Source organism: Rhinolophus sinicus, linkage group LG03, assembly GCF_036562045.2.
Source record: "Rhinolophus sinicus isolate RSC01 linkage group LG03, ASM3656204v1, whole genome shotgun sequence".
Lineage (NCBI taxonomy): Eukaryota > Metazoa > Chordata > Mammalia > Chiroptera > Rhinolophidae > Rhinolophus > Rhinolophus sinicus.
The window spans coordinates 20,748,898-20,764,153 of record NC_133753.1 but is presented as its reverse complement, the minus strand read 5'-3'; the positions used below and the strand labels follow the sequence as shown (position 1 = coordinate 20,764,153).

The window sequence follows — 15,256 nt, the reverse complement described above, 5'->3', positions numbered from 1 at the left end:
CCAAAATTTCAATGCTTCAACAAAAAAAAGGTTTATTTCTTGTTTAGGCGGTGTCCACGGCCAATTGGACAGCTGTCCTCATCTGCTGTCTTCAAAGAAGTAATTCAGGGATCTAGGATTTTTCATGAGTTGGTCTTGGAGATCTTTACTTCCAGCTGTATCCATAGGGAAGTAAAAAAGAGCTTGGATGGTTATACAATATGTTATATTGCCTTGCCTGGAAGTGACATGCATCACTTCTGCCATATTTTATTTGTTAGATATGACTCCCTCCCAAATGCTAAGGAAGCTGGGAAATGTAGTCTTCCTGTGGACCCAGGAAGGGAAAATTGGATTGGTTGAGCATCCAGCACACATAAGTCTGAGCATTATCTCTGCCATTTTTGCTTCTTTCTTTGCAAGGGTCTTTCTGTAGGAACTGATAGGTCGGCTGATAAAGGAACGCACATGGTCAGGCAAGTTAAGAAAGTTTTTATTGTAAGAGAGAAAAGTATATCAGACTGAGCAAAGACTGCTACCGTCCGGGCTGCACGCCTAAAGGAGACTTGCAACCCCAAAGGAGGAGATGAGGAGCGTTTTATAGGGACTGTGCTGACAGGGTAGCATTGTTTGAACAGAAAATGTTGAATGCCTACTAGCCAGTAGCTGTTTTGTGGCATTTTCTGTTATCACAAGTTTGGCTCTGTCTTCAAGTGCAGGCCAACAGATATTTTGTTGTTTTCTTGCAGACATGGTTCAGTCTGTAAGTCAAGGTCTCTGAGACCTAACATTCAGAGACCTAACAGGAACAAATGCAGAAAAGGAAATAATACCACTTTTACATTTCATTTAGTTGTTTATTCCATCAAATTAAATATTTTACAAGTGCTAGCTAGTTTAACCTTTCTTGGGAGATATATTAGTAGGATGACAAACTAATAAACCCAAATTCACTTTTTTGGAAAATGTTTTATGTAATTTAACATATAAAAAAAGAAATGGACAAAACCTATATAAACAATCACTTCCTAAAGCAGAGTATGTTATGCTTGTTTTGGCGTCACTTTCAATTAAATTAAGCAATGTCCTTCCTGTTTTACTGTGTTTAAACATTTCTAATTAGCCAGACATTTCTCATGATATTCAGATCATTAAAAGCCTAATTGAAATATCCTTTTTCTCTAAAGACTGGAGTTTTCTCTTTCTTAAAGTAGCTTTATTGAGGTATGGTTTTCATACCACAAAAATTATCCATTATAAGCCTATTATTCAGTGATTTTTATTAAATTTGTAGATTTGTCCAAACATTACCATAATCACATATTAGAACATTTTCATTCACCCTCCAAATTTCCCTTATGTCCATTTGTATTCAATCTCCTGTTCCTACCCTTAGCCCTGGACAACTATTGACCTGCCCTTGTGTCTATAAATTTGCCTTTTCTGGACATTTCATATAAAGAGAATCGTTATAGTTTGTAGTCAAGTGGTCTGGCTTGTTAAAAAAGTTTTATTGCACATCTATGGAAAACTTTCTCTTTTCCTTCTGCATTAGTTTCCAGAAGGATATAAAACGGAAAAGGAGGATGAAGGTAGAAAATCTCATCCAAACTTGAATCTAGCATCTGGCTTCAGAGACTTATTTGCAGAACAGAGAACTGAGGGAGTTATTTGATCAAGACATTAGGACTTGCTTTTTATGCTTTATCCATACTTTATCTTGCAATTATTAGGTTGGTGCAAAAGTAATTGCGGTTTTTGCAATTATTTTTAACCTTTTAAACTGCATTTACCTTTGCACCAACCTAATAATTCTGTATATTCCATCTGATCAGCCATGAAAAGTCATTGTAAGAAAAGTTCCAGAATTCTTTCTCCTGGGAAGACAGTGACTCTTCTCCAGGACACACATGCCAGCAGGCTTTCTAAATCTGATAAAAGATTTTTCTGTTTAGAGCTATCAAATCAGCACTGAGAAGAAATAACGTGTCAGCAAAGATGTGTTCCCAACTTTGATCACAATATAGGACAAATATAACTGGTTTTAATTCAATATTTAGGTAAGGAGATAAGATTGGATTTTGGAAATCAATTTTGAATTCTCATGATAAAGCTTTATCATACTAAGGAAGTTAATTTTGGTGAGAGCATTAGAAAAAGGATACATAGTGCCCACTGGGTAAACAGTTGTTAAATAGACACAAAACAAAACAAAACAAAACAAAACAAAACAAAACAAAACAAAACATGAGACCTTAAAACTAATCTAATACCATTAGTGCTGAGGTATGGAGATGTGTACCAGGGTCATGTAGAGTCACAATGTAAATGTGAAGTATTTTAAATTGTTGATTTGGAGTAAAAACTTGAAACCAAAGTGACATATGCAGAAGAATGCAAATAAGCATGAATCTTACTTTGTGAATCTCATTCTTATGTTTTAAGAAGAAATATAAGAATTCAAAGACATACTCTTTTTATTGTATATCTTCTCTATTTTATCCCTGGCACTATTGGTACTTGTGTAGAAACGTTTGAGAAGATTATGTAACTGAATTAGGAGAGAAAAAAAGGGACCGCTGATTAGAACATCTAAACCCCTCTTCTCAAGGACTCATTCTCAGAGTTCATAGTTTAATCTGTTGTAGAATCTCAAGTTGTTTCTGTAACAGGTGGGCAGGTCCTTTCTCTTGTTCAATTGTTGATTGTGAGAGTACAAGAAATAAGATTGATCTGCAGCCTTGAGTTTGAGAGGAAGAGGGTTTCCTTGATCCCCTCAGCTTTGTCTCCAACTGTCATTTTAATAGAAGTCATAGGGTGTAATTGCTCACATTTCAAAACAGAGCTTCTTTTTTTCCTTGAAGGGACAGACTGAATTAAACTTTAACCAAGTTTGAATATCAGTTCATGAACCTTTCCAATAATTCTTTTTGGAATGCCTGTCTTTTAGATAGCTAGTTAGGTAAAATACTAAATGACATCATCTATTTTGTATTTCCTGTTCATCTGTGACAAAATGTTGTTTGTTCAGGGACATGGCTATTTCCAAGTGTTGTGTGACACTCTTTTTAATGGAGAGAAAAGCACGTCAAAGGATGATCTTCCAGTGTAAAGGGAAAGCAGCTGACCGTGATAGAAGACAGTAACTTTGAGACAAAAGCCTCTTCCTTTTGGCGTCGTTGGCCAGCCCTTCTGTTAGCGATTGTGGCCCAGCTCCATGCCAAGGATTTCTAAGAACGGAAACAGTTTTCTAAGCAGCTTCTCTGCCTTTCTACCTTTCTTAACTTCTCTTTTCCAATACTCTCTTTCTCCACAATATCTATGATATACTTCTCATTACTCATTCCAAATCCTACCACCCCTGCTTTCCAAATCCTCCAAGAGTACCGTGCCATGCATTCTTCTCTGGCTGCTATCACCAAACATATTACCCTGTTTCCCTGAAAATAAAACCTAGCTGGACCATCAGCTCTAATGCATCTTTTGGAGCAAAAATTAATATAACAGCTGGTATTATATTATATTATATTATGTTATGTTATGTTATATTATATATTATATTATATTTATTATATTGAAGACCCAGTCTCATATTATAGTAAAATAAGACCGGGTCTTATATTAATTTTTGCTCCAAAAGGCACATGAGAGCTGATGGTCTGGCTAGGTCTTATTTTCGGAGAAACATTGTAGAGATTGTGCAAGTCGGGGTCTTTGGTGGAATCGTGATATTGCTGAGTTTGATTCATCTGGCAGGAATCTTTAGAAATATGTAATAAGGAAATGTCCATCTTAGGAATTTTAAATTACAAAAGAGCGACAGAGTTGGCAGTCATCACGGTGAGTTGAACTCCAGGGTGACCTGGAACACTACTAAAGAAAACAGGGGTGCTTTCTGGAGAATTTCTGGAGGAAATCCCCTGTTCCTGTGGTTCCAGTTCCACGAAGCGGGCAGTACCCTAAGAGGCATGCCGTACTGAAAACAGGTATGGACTTCCTGTTGGTCTCATGGGTGCTTGCTCAAATGAAAGTCTGTAAAATGGTTTGCTGTCTTTTACCTAGTCGGATGGTGACTCTGCCGTGTGATTTCCTAGCCCCTACTTTATTCTGTCCCTTTCAAACCATGTGCAGTATAGCCTGACTGAATATAGTGAACTCATATTAATTAAATATGAGCATAGCATGAATGAATATAGTGAACACATATCAATGAATATCAATTTCCCGTGTTTTTTTTTAATCTTTTTCTCCTCTCAGAGGCTCATTCTTGTGTGTGGCCATTTTCTCAATCTTTCCCCTCAAAAGGTGTATATATCAGGTGGAAAATATGAGTTTGTGTATATGCCTGATTATTTAGGTATATGCCTGATTATTTAGAAACCCCCATCTGGATTTACTTTGAACTTGAAGACTTATTAATTTATGTGTAACAACGTTCATTTTTTTCTTCTTAGACACAGGAGAAAAGAAATAGAGTCCCATACAAAAATATACTGAACTTAAAACTCTCAAATGCCACAATGTAGTCATTTGTGTCAGAGAATAGCTTTAGTAATCTTGTCCATTTCCTATAGATTCTGTTATCTTTGAATCATCATAGGTGCATGATAATATAGGAGCTATAAGAAAATGATGTCAAAGGATGTGGTAGCTCCAAATCATGCCTCCAAAGGCTACTAGTGTTCACTAAATAGTCCTTCTCTCATACCTGCCTGCCTAGCGCCTGGTTTTTGCCTGTTGCCTTAGATTCTCTGCCTTTAGTTTCTAAGCATACTCAATTTCTACTGTTTTGGCAAAGTCAACATCATGAGGGTGGCTCTTGCATAATTTAGGCATAGCTTGGTGAACTGCGATTTGTTACACTAAAATTTTGGTTTTCTTCTCTTTCTTTTTCTCCATCTTCCCCTTCTATGGGACCAGAACATGTGACTTCATCTATAGGCCTCATTTATTTAGAAATCCCAGAGCTGAATTGTTTGGCTCCTCCCTTTAAGTGAGAAACAATTACCTCAAGTCAACCAGGAATGCTGATTTGTTCACTATTAAAAGTCTTCTGGGAAGGAAATTACAGAACTGTCTTTGGTACCCCTTCCGAGATTTGGATAACCATTACTATCAGCCATTTTCTTCTTAGTAGAGTTTGAGTGGAGATGGAAAATCACAAAGCAGAGCTTATAATAATGTATTATCGACAAACTACCATGACGCCTGAGACTTTGTATTTCCATACTAAGTGATTATGCTCTGCTTCAACTTTTCTCAAAACCTGATTTCTAAAAGATAATACATACTTTTGTTTTTCTGTGGGATGTTTTATATTTCTTATAACATATGAAACATCTCAAGAGTAAGTTTATTAATAGTATCAATAATAGCCAGATTTGAGTATAATAGTAGGATGCTTCCCAAACATTTCATATTAAACTCTTCTGAATAAATATTAATTCAGAATGGTTTTATTTTTAAACAAAAAATTCTACATGGAAAAAACTGCAAAGTTGTAAAAATTCTCCCTCTTCTCCTTAATCCAAGTCATTAAATTCCCTTTCTCAGAGGCAACCAAAATTATGTTTTTTGTATATTCTTTCAGAGATAATCTGTGAATATACAGCACATATTTATAACCATATTCCCCCCTCCTCTTTTTATTCCTTCTCTTTCTTGATTCAATATTAACACATTCTTCTGAATCTTACCTTTTTTACTTACAATGTCTTCGAGGCTATTCCATGAAAGAATATAAAGGTCTACTTTATTCTTCTTAATAGCTACATAGTATTGCATTTTATGGAGATACCACATTTGATTAAATCAGCCCCCTACTTATATACATTTAGAATTTTCTTAGATTTTAACCACTGTAAGTAAAAAAAAAAAAAAAAATGTATACTTTTCTTCATCTTTGAATACATGTACAGGAATATCAATTGGATAAATTTCTACAAGTGTAATTGCTAGGTCAACAGATAAGTACATTACAAATATTGATAGATGTTGCCAAACTGCATTCCACAGAGGTTGTACAAATTTACATTTCTACCAGCAATATATGAATGTTTATTTTTCCTCACTCTTGCCAAACACATTGTATTATTAAACTTTTCATTTTCTCAAAATAGCTCTTCAAAATATTGCTGTCACATATTCAAGCAAGAGCCCATTGTCACCCATATATCATTTTCTTCCATACCTTTGCTTCTTCAAATATATGTAGGAACCATTGTCATTCAAAATTTTGGTGACTATTTATACCAGAAATCTTTTAATAAAAATATGCAATAGAAGCATTTTATGTGTTAATCCTTTTTAGCAAACAGGGGTGTTATAGAAAACTGGGAATGTAGTATAGTACTTTAGTGTGATTTTTCTCCTATATTCTTGTTTATCTATGTTGTCATCCCAGAGGCATTTTAGTGCAATTACAAACAGCCAAATAGCCTGGGTTTCCCTGGTCTAATACCACTAATGAATTATGCATCTTTGGACAATTTACTTCAACTCTCAGTTTCCTCAGTTGTAAATGGGCATAATTATTGTATTTACCTCTCTGAGAAGAACAGAACCTGGAAATAACACATGCTAAGTATATGGTTGTCGTGATGATGATAATGATGGTTAACACTATCATAGTATTGCCACTGAAAAGAGGGTCTTTTGAGAACTGTTTCTGTTCAAGAATGGATAACTATGTAATCTTAAATCCATACCTGGTAGTTTAATAGATGCCTATGAAATGAGCATCCTCACTTCCCCACTCAGTTACTCAGGGCAATACTAACTCTTTTCAAGGCCATCCAAGTTGCATTGAATTCTGCATCAATAACATGACTAATAAGGATGTTGATGAGACCATCTTTGGGTCACGTTGGGATTTTTTCCCCCCTCAGAGCACTATGATAAACAAATACTGGTGTTAATCCAGAACGCATAAAAATGTTTTGACTTCATGAGTTCTTCTGTGTTTGTGTTTGGGACCTTGATATTGTTTTAATGAAAGCTGAATTGTGTTCTAAAATGAAAATGTAATCTTTAAAATGTACAGATCTGATTAATTGATATCATCATGTTTGTGACTTTAATATCTTCTGATATCAATTTTGTATAAACTAAATGGGAACTAAAAATAGAATCAAAGAAATAAGAGTTTTTGAGGCAAGGATATAGATTTTTGGCTGAGAACATTATTGTCTGTTCAGGTTCCTTGGCAAATTCCTGTTATGGGTTTAAAAATCAAGTTCATGTAGACCATGGTGGGAAAGGAGCGCTAGTTCACCAAGAAGAGAAAATAGTCGTCCTCTTCTTATGAGATCTTGTGTTTTGGTTTCAACCAAGTTGTTTGAAGCATAGCAGGGTGAGTCAATATATTCAGAATTTTACACCTGGACCTTTGGGTAATTAAAATGACACATATGCTATACAAAGGCTTGTGGCTCACTCCTTATCAGATCCACATGGGATGCCCAGAGAAGTAGAAAATTAATGACCGTTTAGCACTCAGAACTAAAGTACCATCCATCCCCAATTTGTGGGAATGTCCTTGGAGAAGAGGTTAAAAGAAACACTAACAGAAGAAATTTCTCCTTCTGTGGCTTTTGGCTAAGGCCACTTTTTCTGTGATTTCAAAATGGTCTCTGGGACCTAGGATGCAAATTTATCACCTTTTGGTTTGCTTCTGTTATGTACAGTGAGCTCCTGGCATAGAAAAGTCCACTCAGGAAAGTACTTTAACGTTTATAATTCATCTGGATTTTTAGAAAGGATAAACTGATTGGGATTAAGTATCTAATTAAATTGTACATGGGAAATGAGATTGATGTATTAAATTATAAATAAGTGGCTTCCAAAGGAGAGTGTGTTTCTTCTCATTGAAGGGAGAAGCAGAGGAAATAGCAGAGAAAGAGAAAACAGACTTCAGTTACAAACACAAGACCTCACAACATATATAGGTTTAAGCAAAGTGAATAGAGTTATTGAATTCTAGGAAAGAATGCTAAATAAAGGAGTAAAATGTCTCTATCTGAACATCTTAAAAATAGGCAAACACCTTGCCACTTTAGGAAGGATTTCTTGTGACGTATCAGGCAAACAGGGGCAATATATGAGTACAGACCAGAACTGTTTCCCAATCACAGTCAAAGCCACTGTACTTAATATTGTTAAATTAGTTATGTAGTTTGTAGATATATACACAAAATACAGTAGTACCTTATTGTTAGCACAGCCTAAAATTGTTATGCTGCTCTGTGCTACTGTATGATTTTCATGATCTGAAGCTGCCTTGGATATAGTATATACTCAATAAATAATTAAGTCAATGAGGTAATGAAATGTACCCATCCCTCTACCTTAATTTATTATTTATATGAATACTCTTAGTAATAAACCCAAGAAGTACAAACCCCCCAAAATGTAAATTACACCTTTTTTGTCTTGTTGTCATTCTAAAAGGAAGAACATTCACTGAAGAGTGAATTTGTTCTCCTATCCTTAGTAATCTGGAAGAATATATATTACTTTCTCTGTAAAATGAGGGATTTCGGACAAAAGTGAAGATTTTCATCAAGTCTAATTTAGCCAGGTTTTGGTTGGAGTCAGGAAAATTTCATGAAGGAAGATGAACGTGTTATCAGTAAATATTACATATTGTTGCCTTCCTCGTTCTTCGTTCACTTATTCTAAGAACATTTCCTGAGAGTGAACTGTGTTCTAGTTGTTGCCACTAGTTTTAGGGATTTACGAGTATACTATGGATACCCAAGGAAAATGTAGAAGGGATCTTCATCATCTAGGAACTGCCCCCATCCCTACCCTGCCTTTTTCCCCGTTTTTTGTTTCTCTTATAGAAACTGGAACTCAGATGAATGCGTCTCTGAAGTCCAGATAGAGTCTCTCATAGATGTTTTTCAGGGATGGTTCATTTCAACATTCAACTCAACATACAGGTTCCGTTCTTTTCACAACATGCGTGTATTCCTCATGTTGAGGCCCTGAACACTGGCCTACTTAGCCAGGTCTTTTTCCTGGTTTCCCTTTTTCTTGTTTTGGCTTGCCCTCCGTCACCTGACCACCTTCGCGGAGCCACACAAGCTGTGTTCCTGCTCTCCTTCCAACAGCTAATATTTCAGGTACTATAATGTTGAGTGAAAATGGTGTTTCTGTTTTTCCTTCTACTTTTTGAAGGTTTCTTTTTGTACTCTGATCCATTTTATTTGTCCAATTGCCACAGTAAGATTTGCAAGGTGGTGAGTTCAGTTAGTATTGATGTTAGAGCAGGGTTTATATTTTGAAAATTAGGAAGGACCACTTTATGAGTGCAGTGTAGAATGTTCAGTGAGCATTTGGCAAAATAACATTGTCAACCCAAACTGTCCATTTCTGTTTGGTGTCAAGATAAGTGCATCAATGGATATATGTATGTGTATATATCAGCAGGTTTCGCATATATGATATAGGGGAGAAATTTTTATTCTGAATTCTAGAGGTTCTGGAACAATTCGCCACAAAAAGCAAGTCTCCCTACTGATTTGGAGTATCTAAACAAATACAGTTTTTTCTTAATTTTAGAATCAAGTTTAGGAAGAAAATTCAGAGACAAGGGAATATTGCTTCTGAAAGAAATGGAATGACTGTGGTTCCATATGTAGCTCAGGGGTTAGAGCACTGGTCTCGTAAAAGAAATGGAGTAATTTTATGGCTTTTCTGCTGATTAAGGGGCTAAAATCATAAAGATTTCTACATCAGATTTTATTAGAAGTTAGGGAAATAAACCTTAAAGGGATGCATACGTTTTCTTTCTGAAAACTAAGTTGCTTCAGAGTAAATCTGATTATATAAACTCTGCATACAAAATAATCGTGCTGTTATCCCCAAAGCCTTGTGCTAGCCTTTTGTCAGCAGCAGTGTTCCTAGTGGACTGTGGAAGGGCCCTCCCTATTTAAGGAATGGGAAATAAGAGAGGGATCGAGGGGTGGAAGCTAGAGGGTGGTGTTCAGTTACAATTATCTGAGTGTCCATCTTTCTGAATGGGCAAAATTATATTGCAGTAGAAAAATGTTAAAAGGCATATGTGCTCCAAAAGAGACACAATATAATAGAGATTGTGTTACCCTGGAGCAAAGTCTTTGAATGATTATGAGCTCAGGGCCCTCCCTGTAGACCTGGTGGAACATAGTTGTAAGTATCAACATCTTAGAATTGGGAAAACCAAAGTTTGTAGAAGACAAGTGCATTGCATAAGGTCTTAGGGTGATTAGTGGCAGGCATGAGTCTTCATAAATTTCATTTTCTGATTCTTAAGTGAGCGTTCTTTGTCACGTAAGTCAAGCCATCTTTAGATGATGACACAGGACGTTTTTTTTTAACTTCAGAATTACCATTTGGGTCTACTGACCCAAATGATGGTGGCCACAGGAGTGGGAGGACCAGAGCAGCCGAGACAGAGGCATGAAAGGAGCAGAAGCGGCAGATGTGCACAAGATAGGCAAAACCAAGAGAAAGGGCACAGATAAGCAGTCGTAACGGAGCAGTGTACGCATCGTGTGTTTTAGCACTGGAAACACAAGTGCTAAACATACGTGGAAAACGTCTGTATCTTTCTGATCTCACAGAGAGAAGGAGAACACAAAGGAAGGTGGATAAAGACAAAATGATGAAGCCATTGGACTAGGGGATGGCTAGAGAAGGAATACCATCTCCTTATGAGAACAAATGGATCGTTGAAATTAAACTCACACTGTACACCTGCAATAGTTGGACTGTTTAAACTGTTTGATTCACTTATTACTTTTTACGAGCAAATTCCCTTTTGATAAGGAATCTGTTAAAAGAAAACTTACTGATTGTCATAAATAGAAACAATAGCCATCGTATGACCCCCCCAATGACTAGGTAAGTGCCTGAGCACCTATCTGTGACTGAGTTTATCCACACCCTTACATACCTGATAGGAAACAGAGGGTGAGAATATCACGGTTAACATTTCAAAGGCATGAAGACCAAACACAAAATGAAGGCACTATTCCAGTTTTTCCCGTCTCTGAATTTTCACTGGACCTTCATCATGGCAAAAATGGGTGCTGTTATGTTCATACAAAGGCCGTTTACAATAACATTTTGAAAATCTTTGCTCTTATATAAAGTATATTGCCTCCACAGATGGCTGCTAATTCGAGTAAAAATAATTACAAAGATTGATTGTTTTCTGCATACAACCGTGTTTCCTCCAAAATAAGACCTAGCCGGACAATCAGCTCTAATGTGTCTTTTGGAGCAAAAATTAATATAAGACCCGGTATTATATTATATTACATTACATTATATTATATTATATTATATTATATTATATTATACTGGGTATTATATTATATTATACCCGGTATTATATTATATTATGTTATATTATATTATATTACATTATATTATCTAAGACGGGATCTTATATTATATTAAAATAAGACTGGGTCTTATATTAATTTTTGCTCCAAAAGACGCATTAGAGCTCATGTCCGGCTAGGTCTCATTTTTGGGGAAACACGGTAGGCGCTGGGATGAGCAGTTTGTTTGCATGATTTGTTTAATATTCACCACTTTCTTATTAGGTAGGTGTCATCATCCTCATTTGTAGAAATGAGACAGTGGTATGAAATGCTTTGTCCAGCCTCAGATTCAGTCTGTTTGATCCCCAAAGCCCTGCTTCCAACCATAGCACATGCTGCCTTTTCTGCTGAAACACTGGAGTGCTGCTGATACCCAGACGAATGCAGTCTACCGCTCCAGGACAAATGATGGAAGATGCCACTTCTAGTTACTAATCCTATTTCTTTATGTTGTCTTTCTGTAACTTTGACCTTTCCAGAGCGAGACTTCCTCAGCTCAGCTCTATAGGCATATTAGTGTCCCGTTTTTGTTCATAACTAGTCTCTAAGGCACTGTTTAATTCTGATTGAAAGGCACTTGGCATGTAGTGGATCCAGTAGGCTGAGTTAGGGCTTATCATATAGACACGGAAACGACTCCTAAGAAGACGGTAGTGTTAGAATGGCAGCACCGATCATTGCTGAGTCACCCTCCATGTCTTGTTGGCTTTCTATTGGTAACATTGGTATTCGAAGGCTTTTGTCTCTTTCCGTTATGCTCTAGTGCTCTAGTCTTAGCAAACAGATCGTGGTTGCCCCAGTTTCCCAGTCTGTGTCATACCTCTGCTCCTGTGTCCATGCTGTACATTATATGCTGGGTACCCTTCCTGTCTGTGTCTAGCTAGCCAACTACTACCGTACTCAGCTTTCCATAGCTCAGGGGTCACCACTCATGCAAAGCCTTCCCTTCTACATGAGGCAGATCTGCGTTTGTCCACCTTTAAGGTTCCTATAGCACCCTGAATGCACGTCTTTCAGACCTCTTTCTATAGCTCCATTTGCTTATATATGTATCTCCTGAACCCATCTCTGGACTGACTACTTACACTTTGGAAAAATGTTTATTCCATAAATACCATAGATTACCATGTACCATGATAAGGACATTTTTCTGACTCCTAAAAAGAAAAATGTTTTTGGAAATTCTTACAAATTACTACTATATCATAAAGCTGACATTTAATGTGAGCACATGTGATTTCAAAGCAATCTGATCCATCTTCCACCTAAATTGTAGAGGTTCAAAGAGACATTTAAGGCACGGATTACTTTTGTACAGTAATGTTCTGTACATGTCAATTTTGTGTAGGTTTTATGTCTCACCCACCCTACATAGAAGTCTATACTCTCCACTGTATGATGTTTATAGGCCTCTATGAGTTTCAAACTGGTGCTAAAGAGTATGAGGAAGATGACTCAGAGCAGAAAAACAAAACAGAAACAACAGCACAAGTGACAGTGTTACATGGTAGAAAGAACAGAACTTTTAGGTTCAGTTACCACTGTTCTGCTACTTATTAGTTCTTGGTCCTGAGGCAGTTTGTCTGCACCATCATTACTATTAGTAAGAGCTATAACATCATTTGATGAGAAGAAAAATATCTGAACAGAAGCCTAGCTCCCAGCCATGTGATTTCCATCCCAGCATTTAAACAGGCACCAAAATCCACAGCTGCTTTTATGGCCCTTGCATCTCACAGCTTGAATTGCTCCTTGATCATTTGAACTTGTAATAGTAGAAATATCAGTTTCCCCAGACCTCCTAGGTACTTGTCTATCCTTTCTGATTTGTCAAAAGGAATTGCTTCTTTTGTACAATGTTTCATAGGAGACAGGACAGGGCTCAGAGTTTGAAGATGCTGACTGTATGCAAAATAACTCCTAGGGTTTTAATGGAGCGGTTTTGTGGCAGCAGGTTTAGAATCTTGTGTGGAATGAATTCAGGGCTATTTGACTCATTCAAGTAAGGTCACATCAAGAGTGAGGACCTAATCTACTAATGTCACAGGAACCAAGGGTTCAGTTAAATCGTAGCGACGTTAATCTATCCCTGGTGAAGTTAGGTGGTGCAAGTGACATGCGTTTATATGTTTGCCCAGGATGAAATACATGCAGAAGATACAAGAACTACAAAGTCATATGGGCCAATATTTTATGAGCATTTATTTTGAACTGGGTATAATTTTCAGTTTTTATATATATTATAACTTTTAATCCCCACAATGAGTACACGCATAGGCAGGGCCACCTACATAATCTGTAGAGCCTCATGCAAAATGAAAATACAAGCCCCTTGTTTCAAAAGTAGGAAAAAAGTTTGTTTTTGTTTTTCTTTCCTTTTTTGCACAGTCTCTGTCACATTGGCCTGTCATGGTATCATGTAAAACATTTAAAAATATGATTTGCTATCTAAAGGGCTCCCTCAAGCATGGAGATAATCCTGGGGTAAGTGCAGAGCCTTTCAGGGACCCAAGACTTCACTTCATGACTCTGTAGGTGAGGACAAAATGTAGCAGAAGTTGCTGGGTGGAGGCAGAAGAAGAACTGGTCCTGGGGCGGCAAGGTCACTCACGAGTCAAGGCTCCCACTGAATTTCACGTATAAAACACAAATCCAAAGATAATATTCTTACGAATTTTAAGACAGAGACCGGAAGGCAGTGGACCCCAAACACACAGGGCTCTGTATGACTGTGTTAGTTGCCCACCTATGAGTATTACCTGGAAGTAGGTAATATTATTATCTGAATTTTACAGACAAGTAAATTTTAGCAACCAGGAAAAAGGTTTTTCATGGTTTTGTTTTGTTTTCTTTTTGGTGGCATATTTGTCCACCATATAATTACTAAAATACACTATGGCTATTACATACAACTTGGCTCGTTCTAAATTGTGGTGGACTGTTCATACTGCCTTTTACACATTTGTAATCGCTCCTGGATGTCTCTCCTCAGGGCCAAAGATAAGTTAGGAATCCTATGAACTGTCCTTTCCATAAAGGTTTACACAATGGCATACAACGATCCGTCACATTTTCCTGGCCAATGGAAACATGCCTTATATTTGAATGTCAATGTTTAAGGGACTAAAGTCTCTGACTGGTGTAGTTTAACTAGTCAAAATCAGTTATCCCTGAGTGGGCGTGATCAATAGTCGCACATGCCCATATTATGATGTCTTCACTTCCTTTTCCCAGGGATTATCTTCTTTTGCTGCCCAGTTGTGAACGGGAGGTCAAACTCCTAGTCCATTTTTACTGAAACTCAATCTTCTCGAGTCTGAATTACCATTTATTTCTCTGGTGGATAATCAACAACTGGAAAACAGAATTTGGATATTATCCTACTAATGTGCCATTGCTGCAGAAATCCCTTGGCCTAACTGAGAGGGGACGAAAAGGAACATTCCAGGAATAACTGACCATTCATCATCTTTAGGACAGTGCTATCCAGCGTCTTGGTTTCCAATTTGTTATTCTGTATTCACCTTTGCCTAATCTAAAGATGAATCAAACAAATCCCCTTCCAAGGGAATGGATGATCGGATAACTATTGGGTCCCATCAGAGTATTTTAAAGGAAAAGCTCGGTCCTTTCCAAAAAATTCCACAGAATCTTGGGAACAGAGCAAAAGCAAATAGGTTACGAGATAATAAGTGAAAGTGAAACACTTGCTGTGGCTATAATGAGTGCCGTTCCTAAGGGCTGCCAGGCCATGCCATTTTTCACTGTCTTGCTGGAAAAACTAATTTATGTAGGCTTCCACTGAGCGGCCCTTACTGACTTGCCTCGTCCCTGCCTTCCTTGTAATTTGGGGCACTGCAGTGGCAGTGCACATGCTGAGCTATCTGGCTGTCTCAGCCTCA

General features: G+C 37.2%; 1 protein-coding gene across 38 annotated transcripts in view; it reads left to right on the top strand.

The window, feature by feature from the left end:
- The window catches only part of NRXN3 (neurexin 3), a 1,514,302-nt gene that overhangs the window by 592,280 nt on the left and 906,766 nt on the right, over window positions 1–15,256 (top strand). The window lies entirely within an intron of this gene.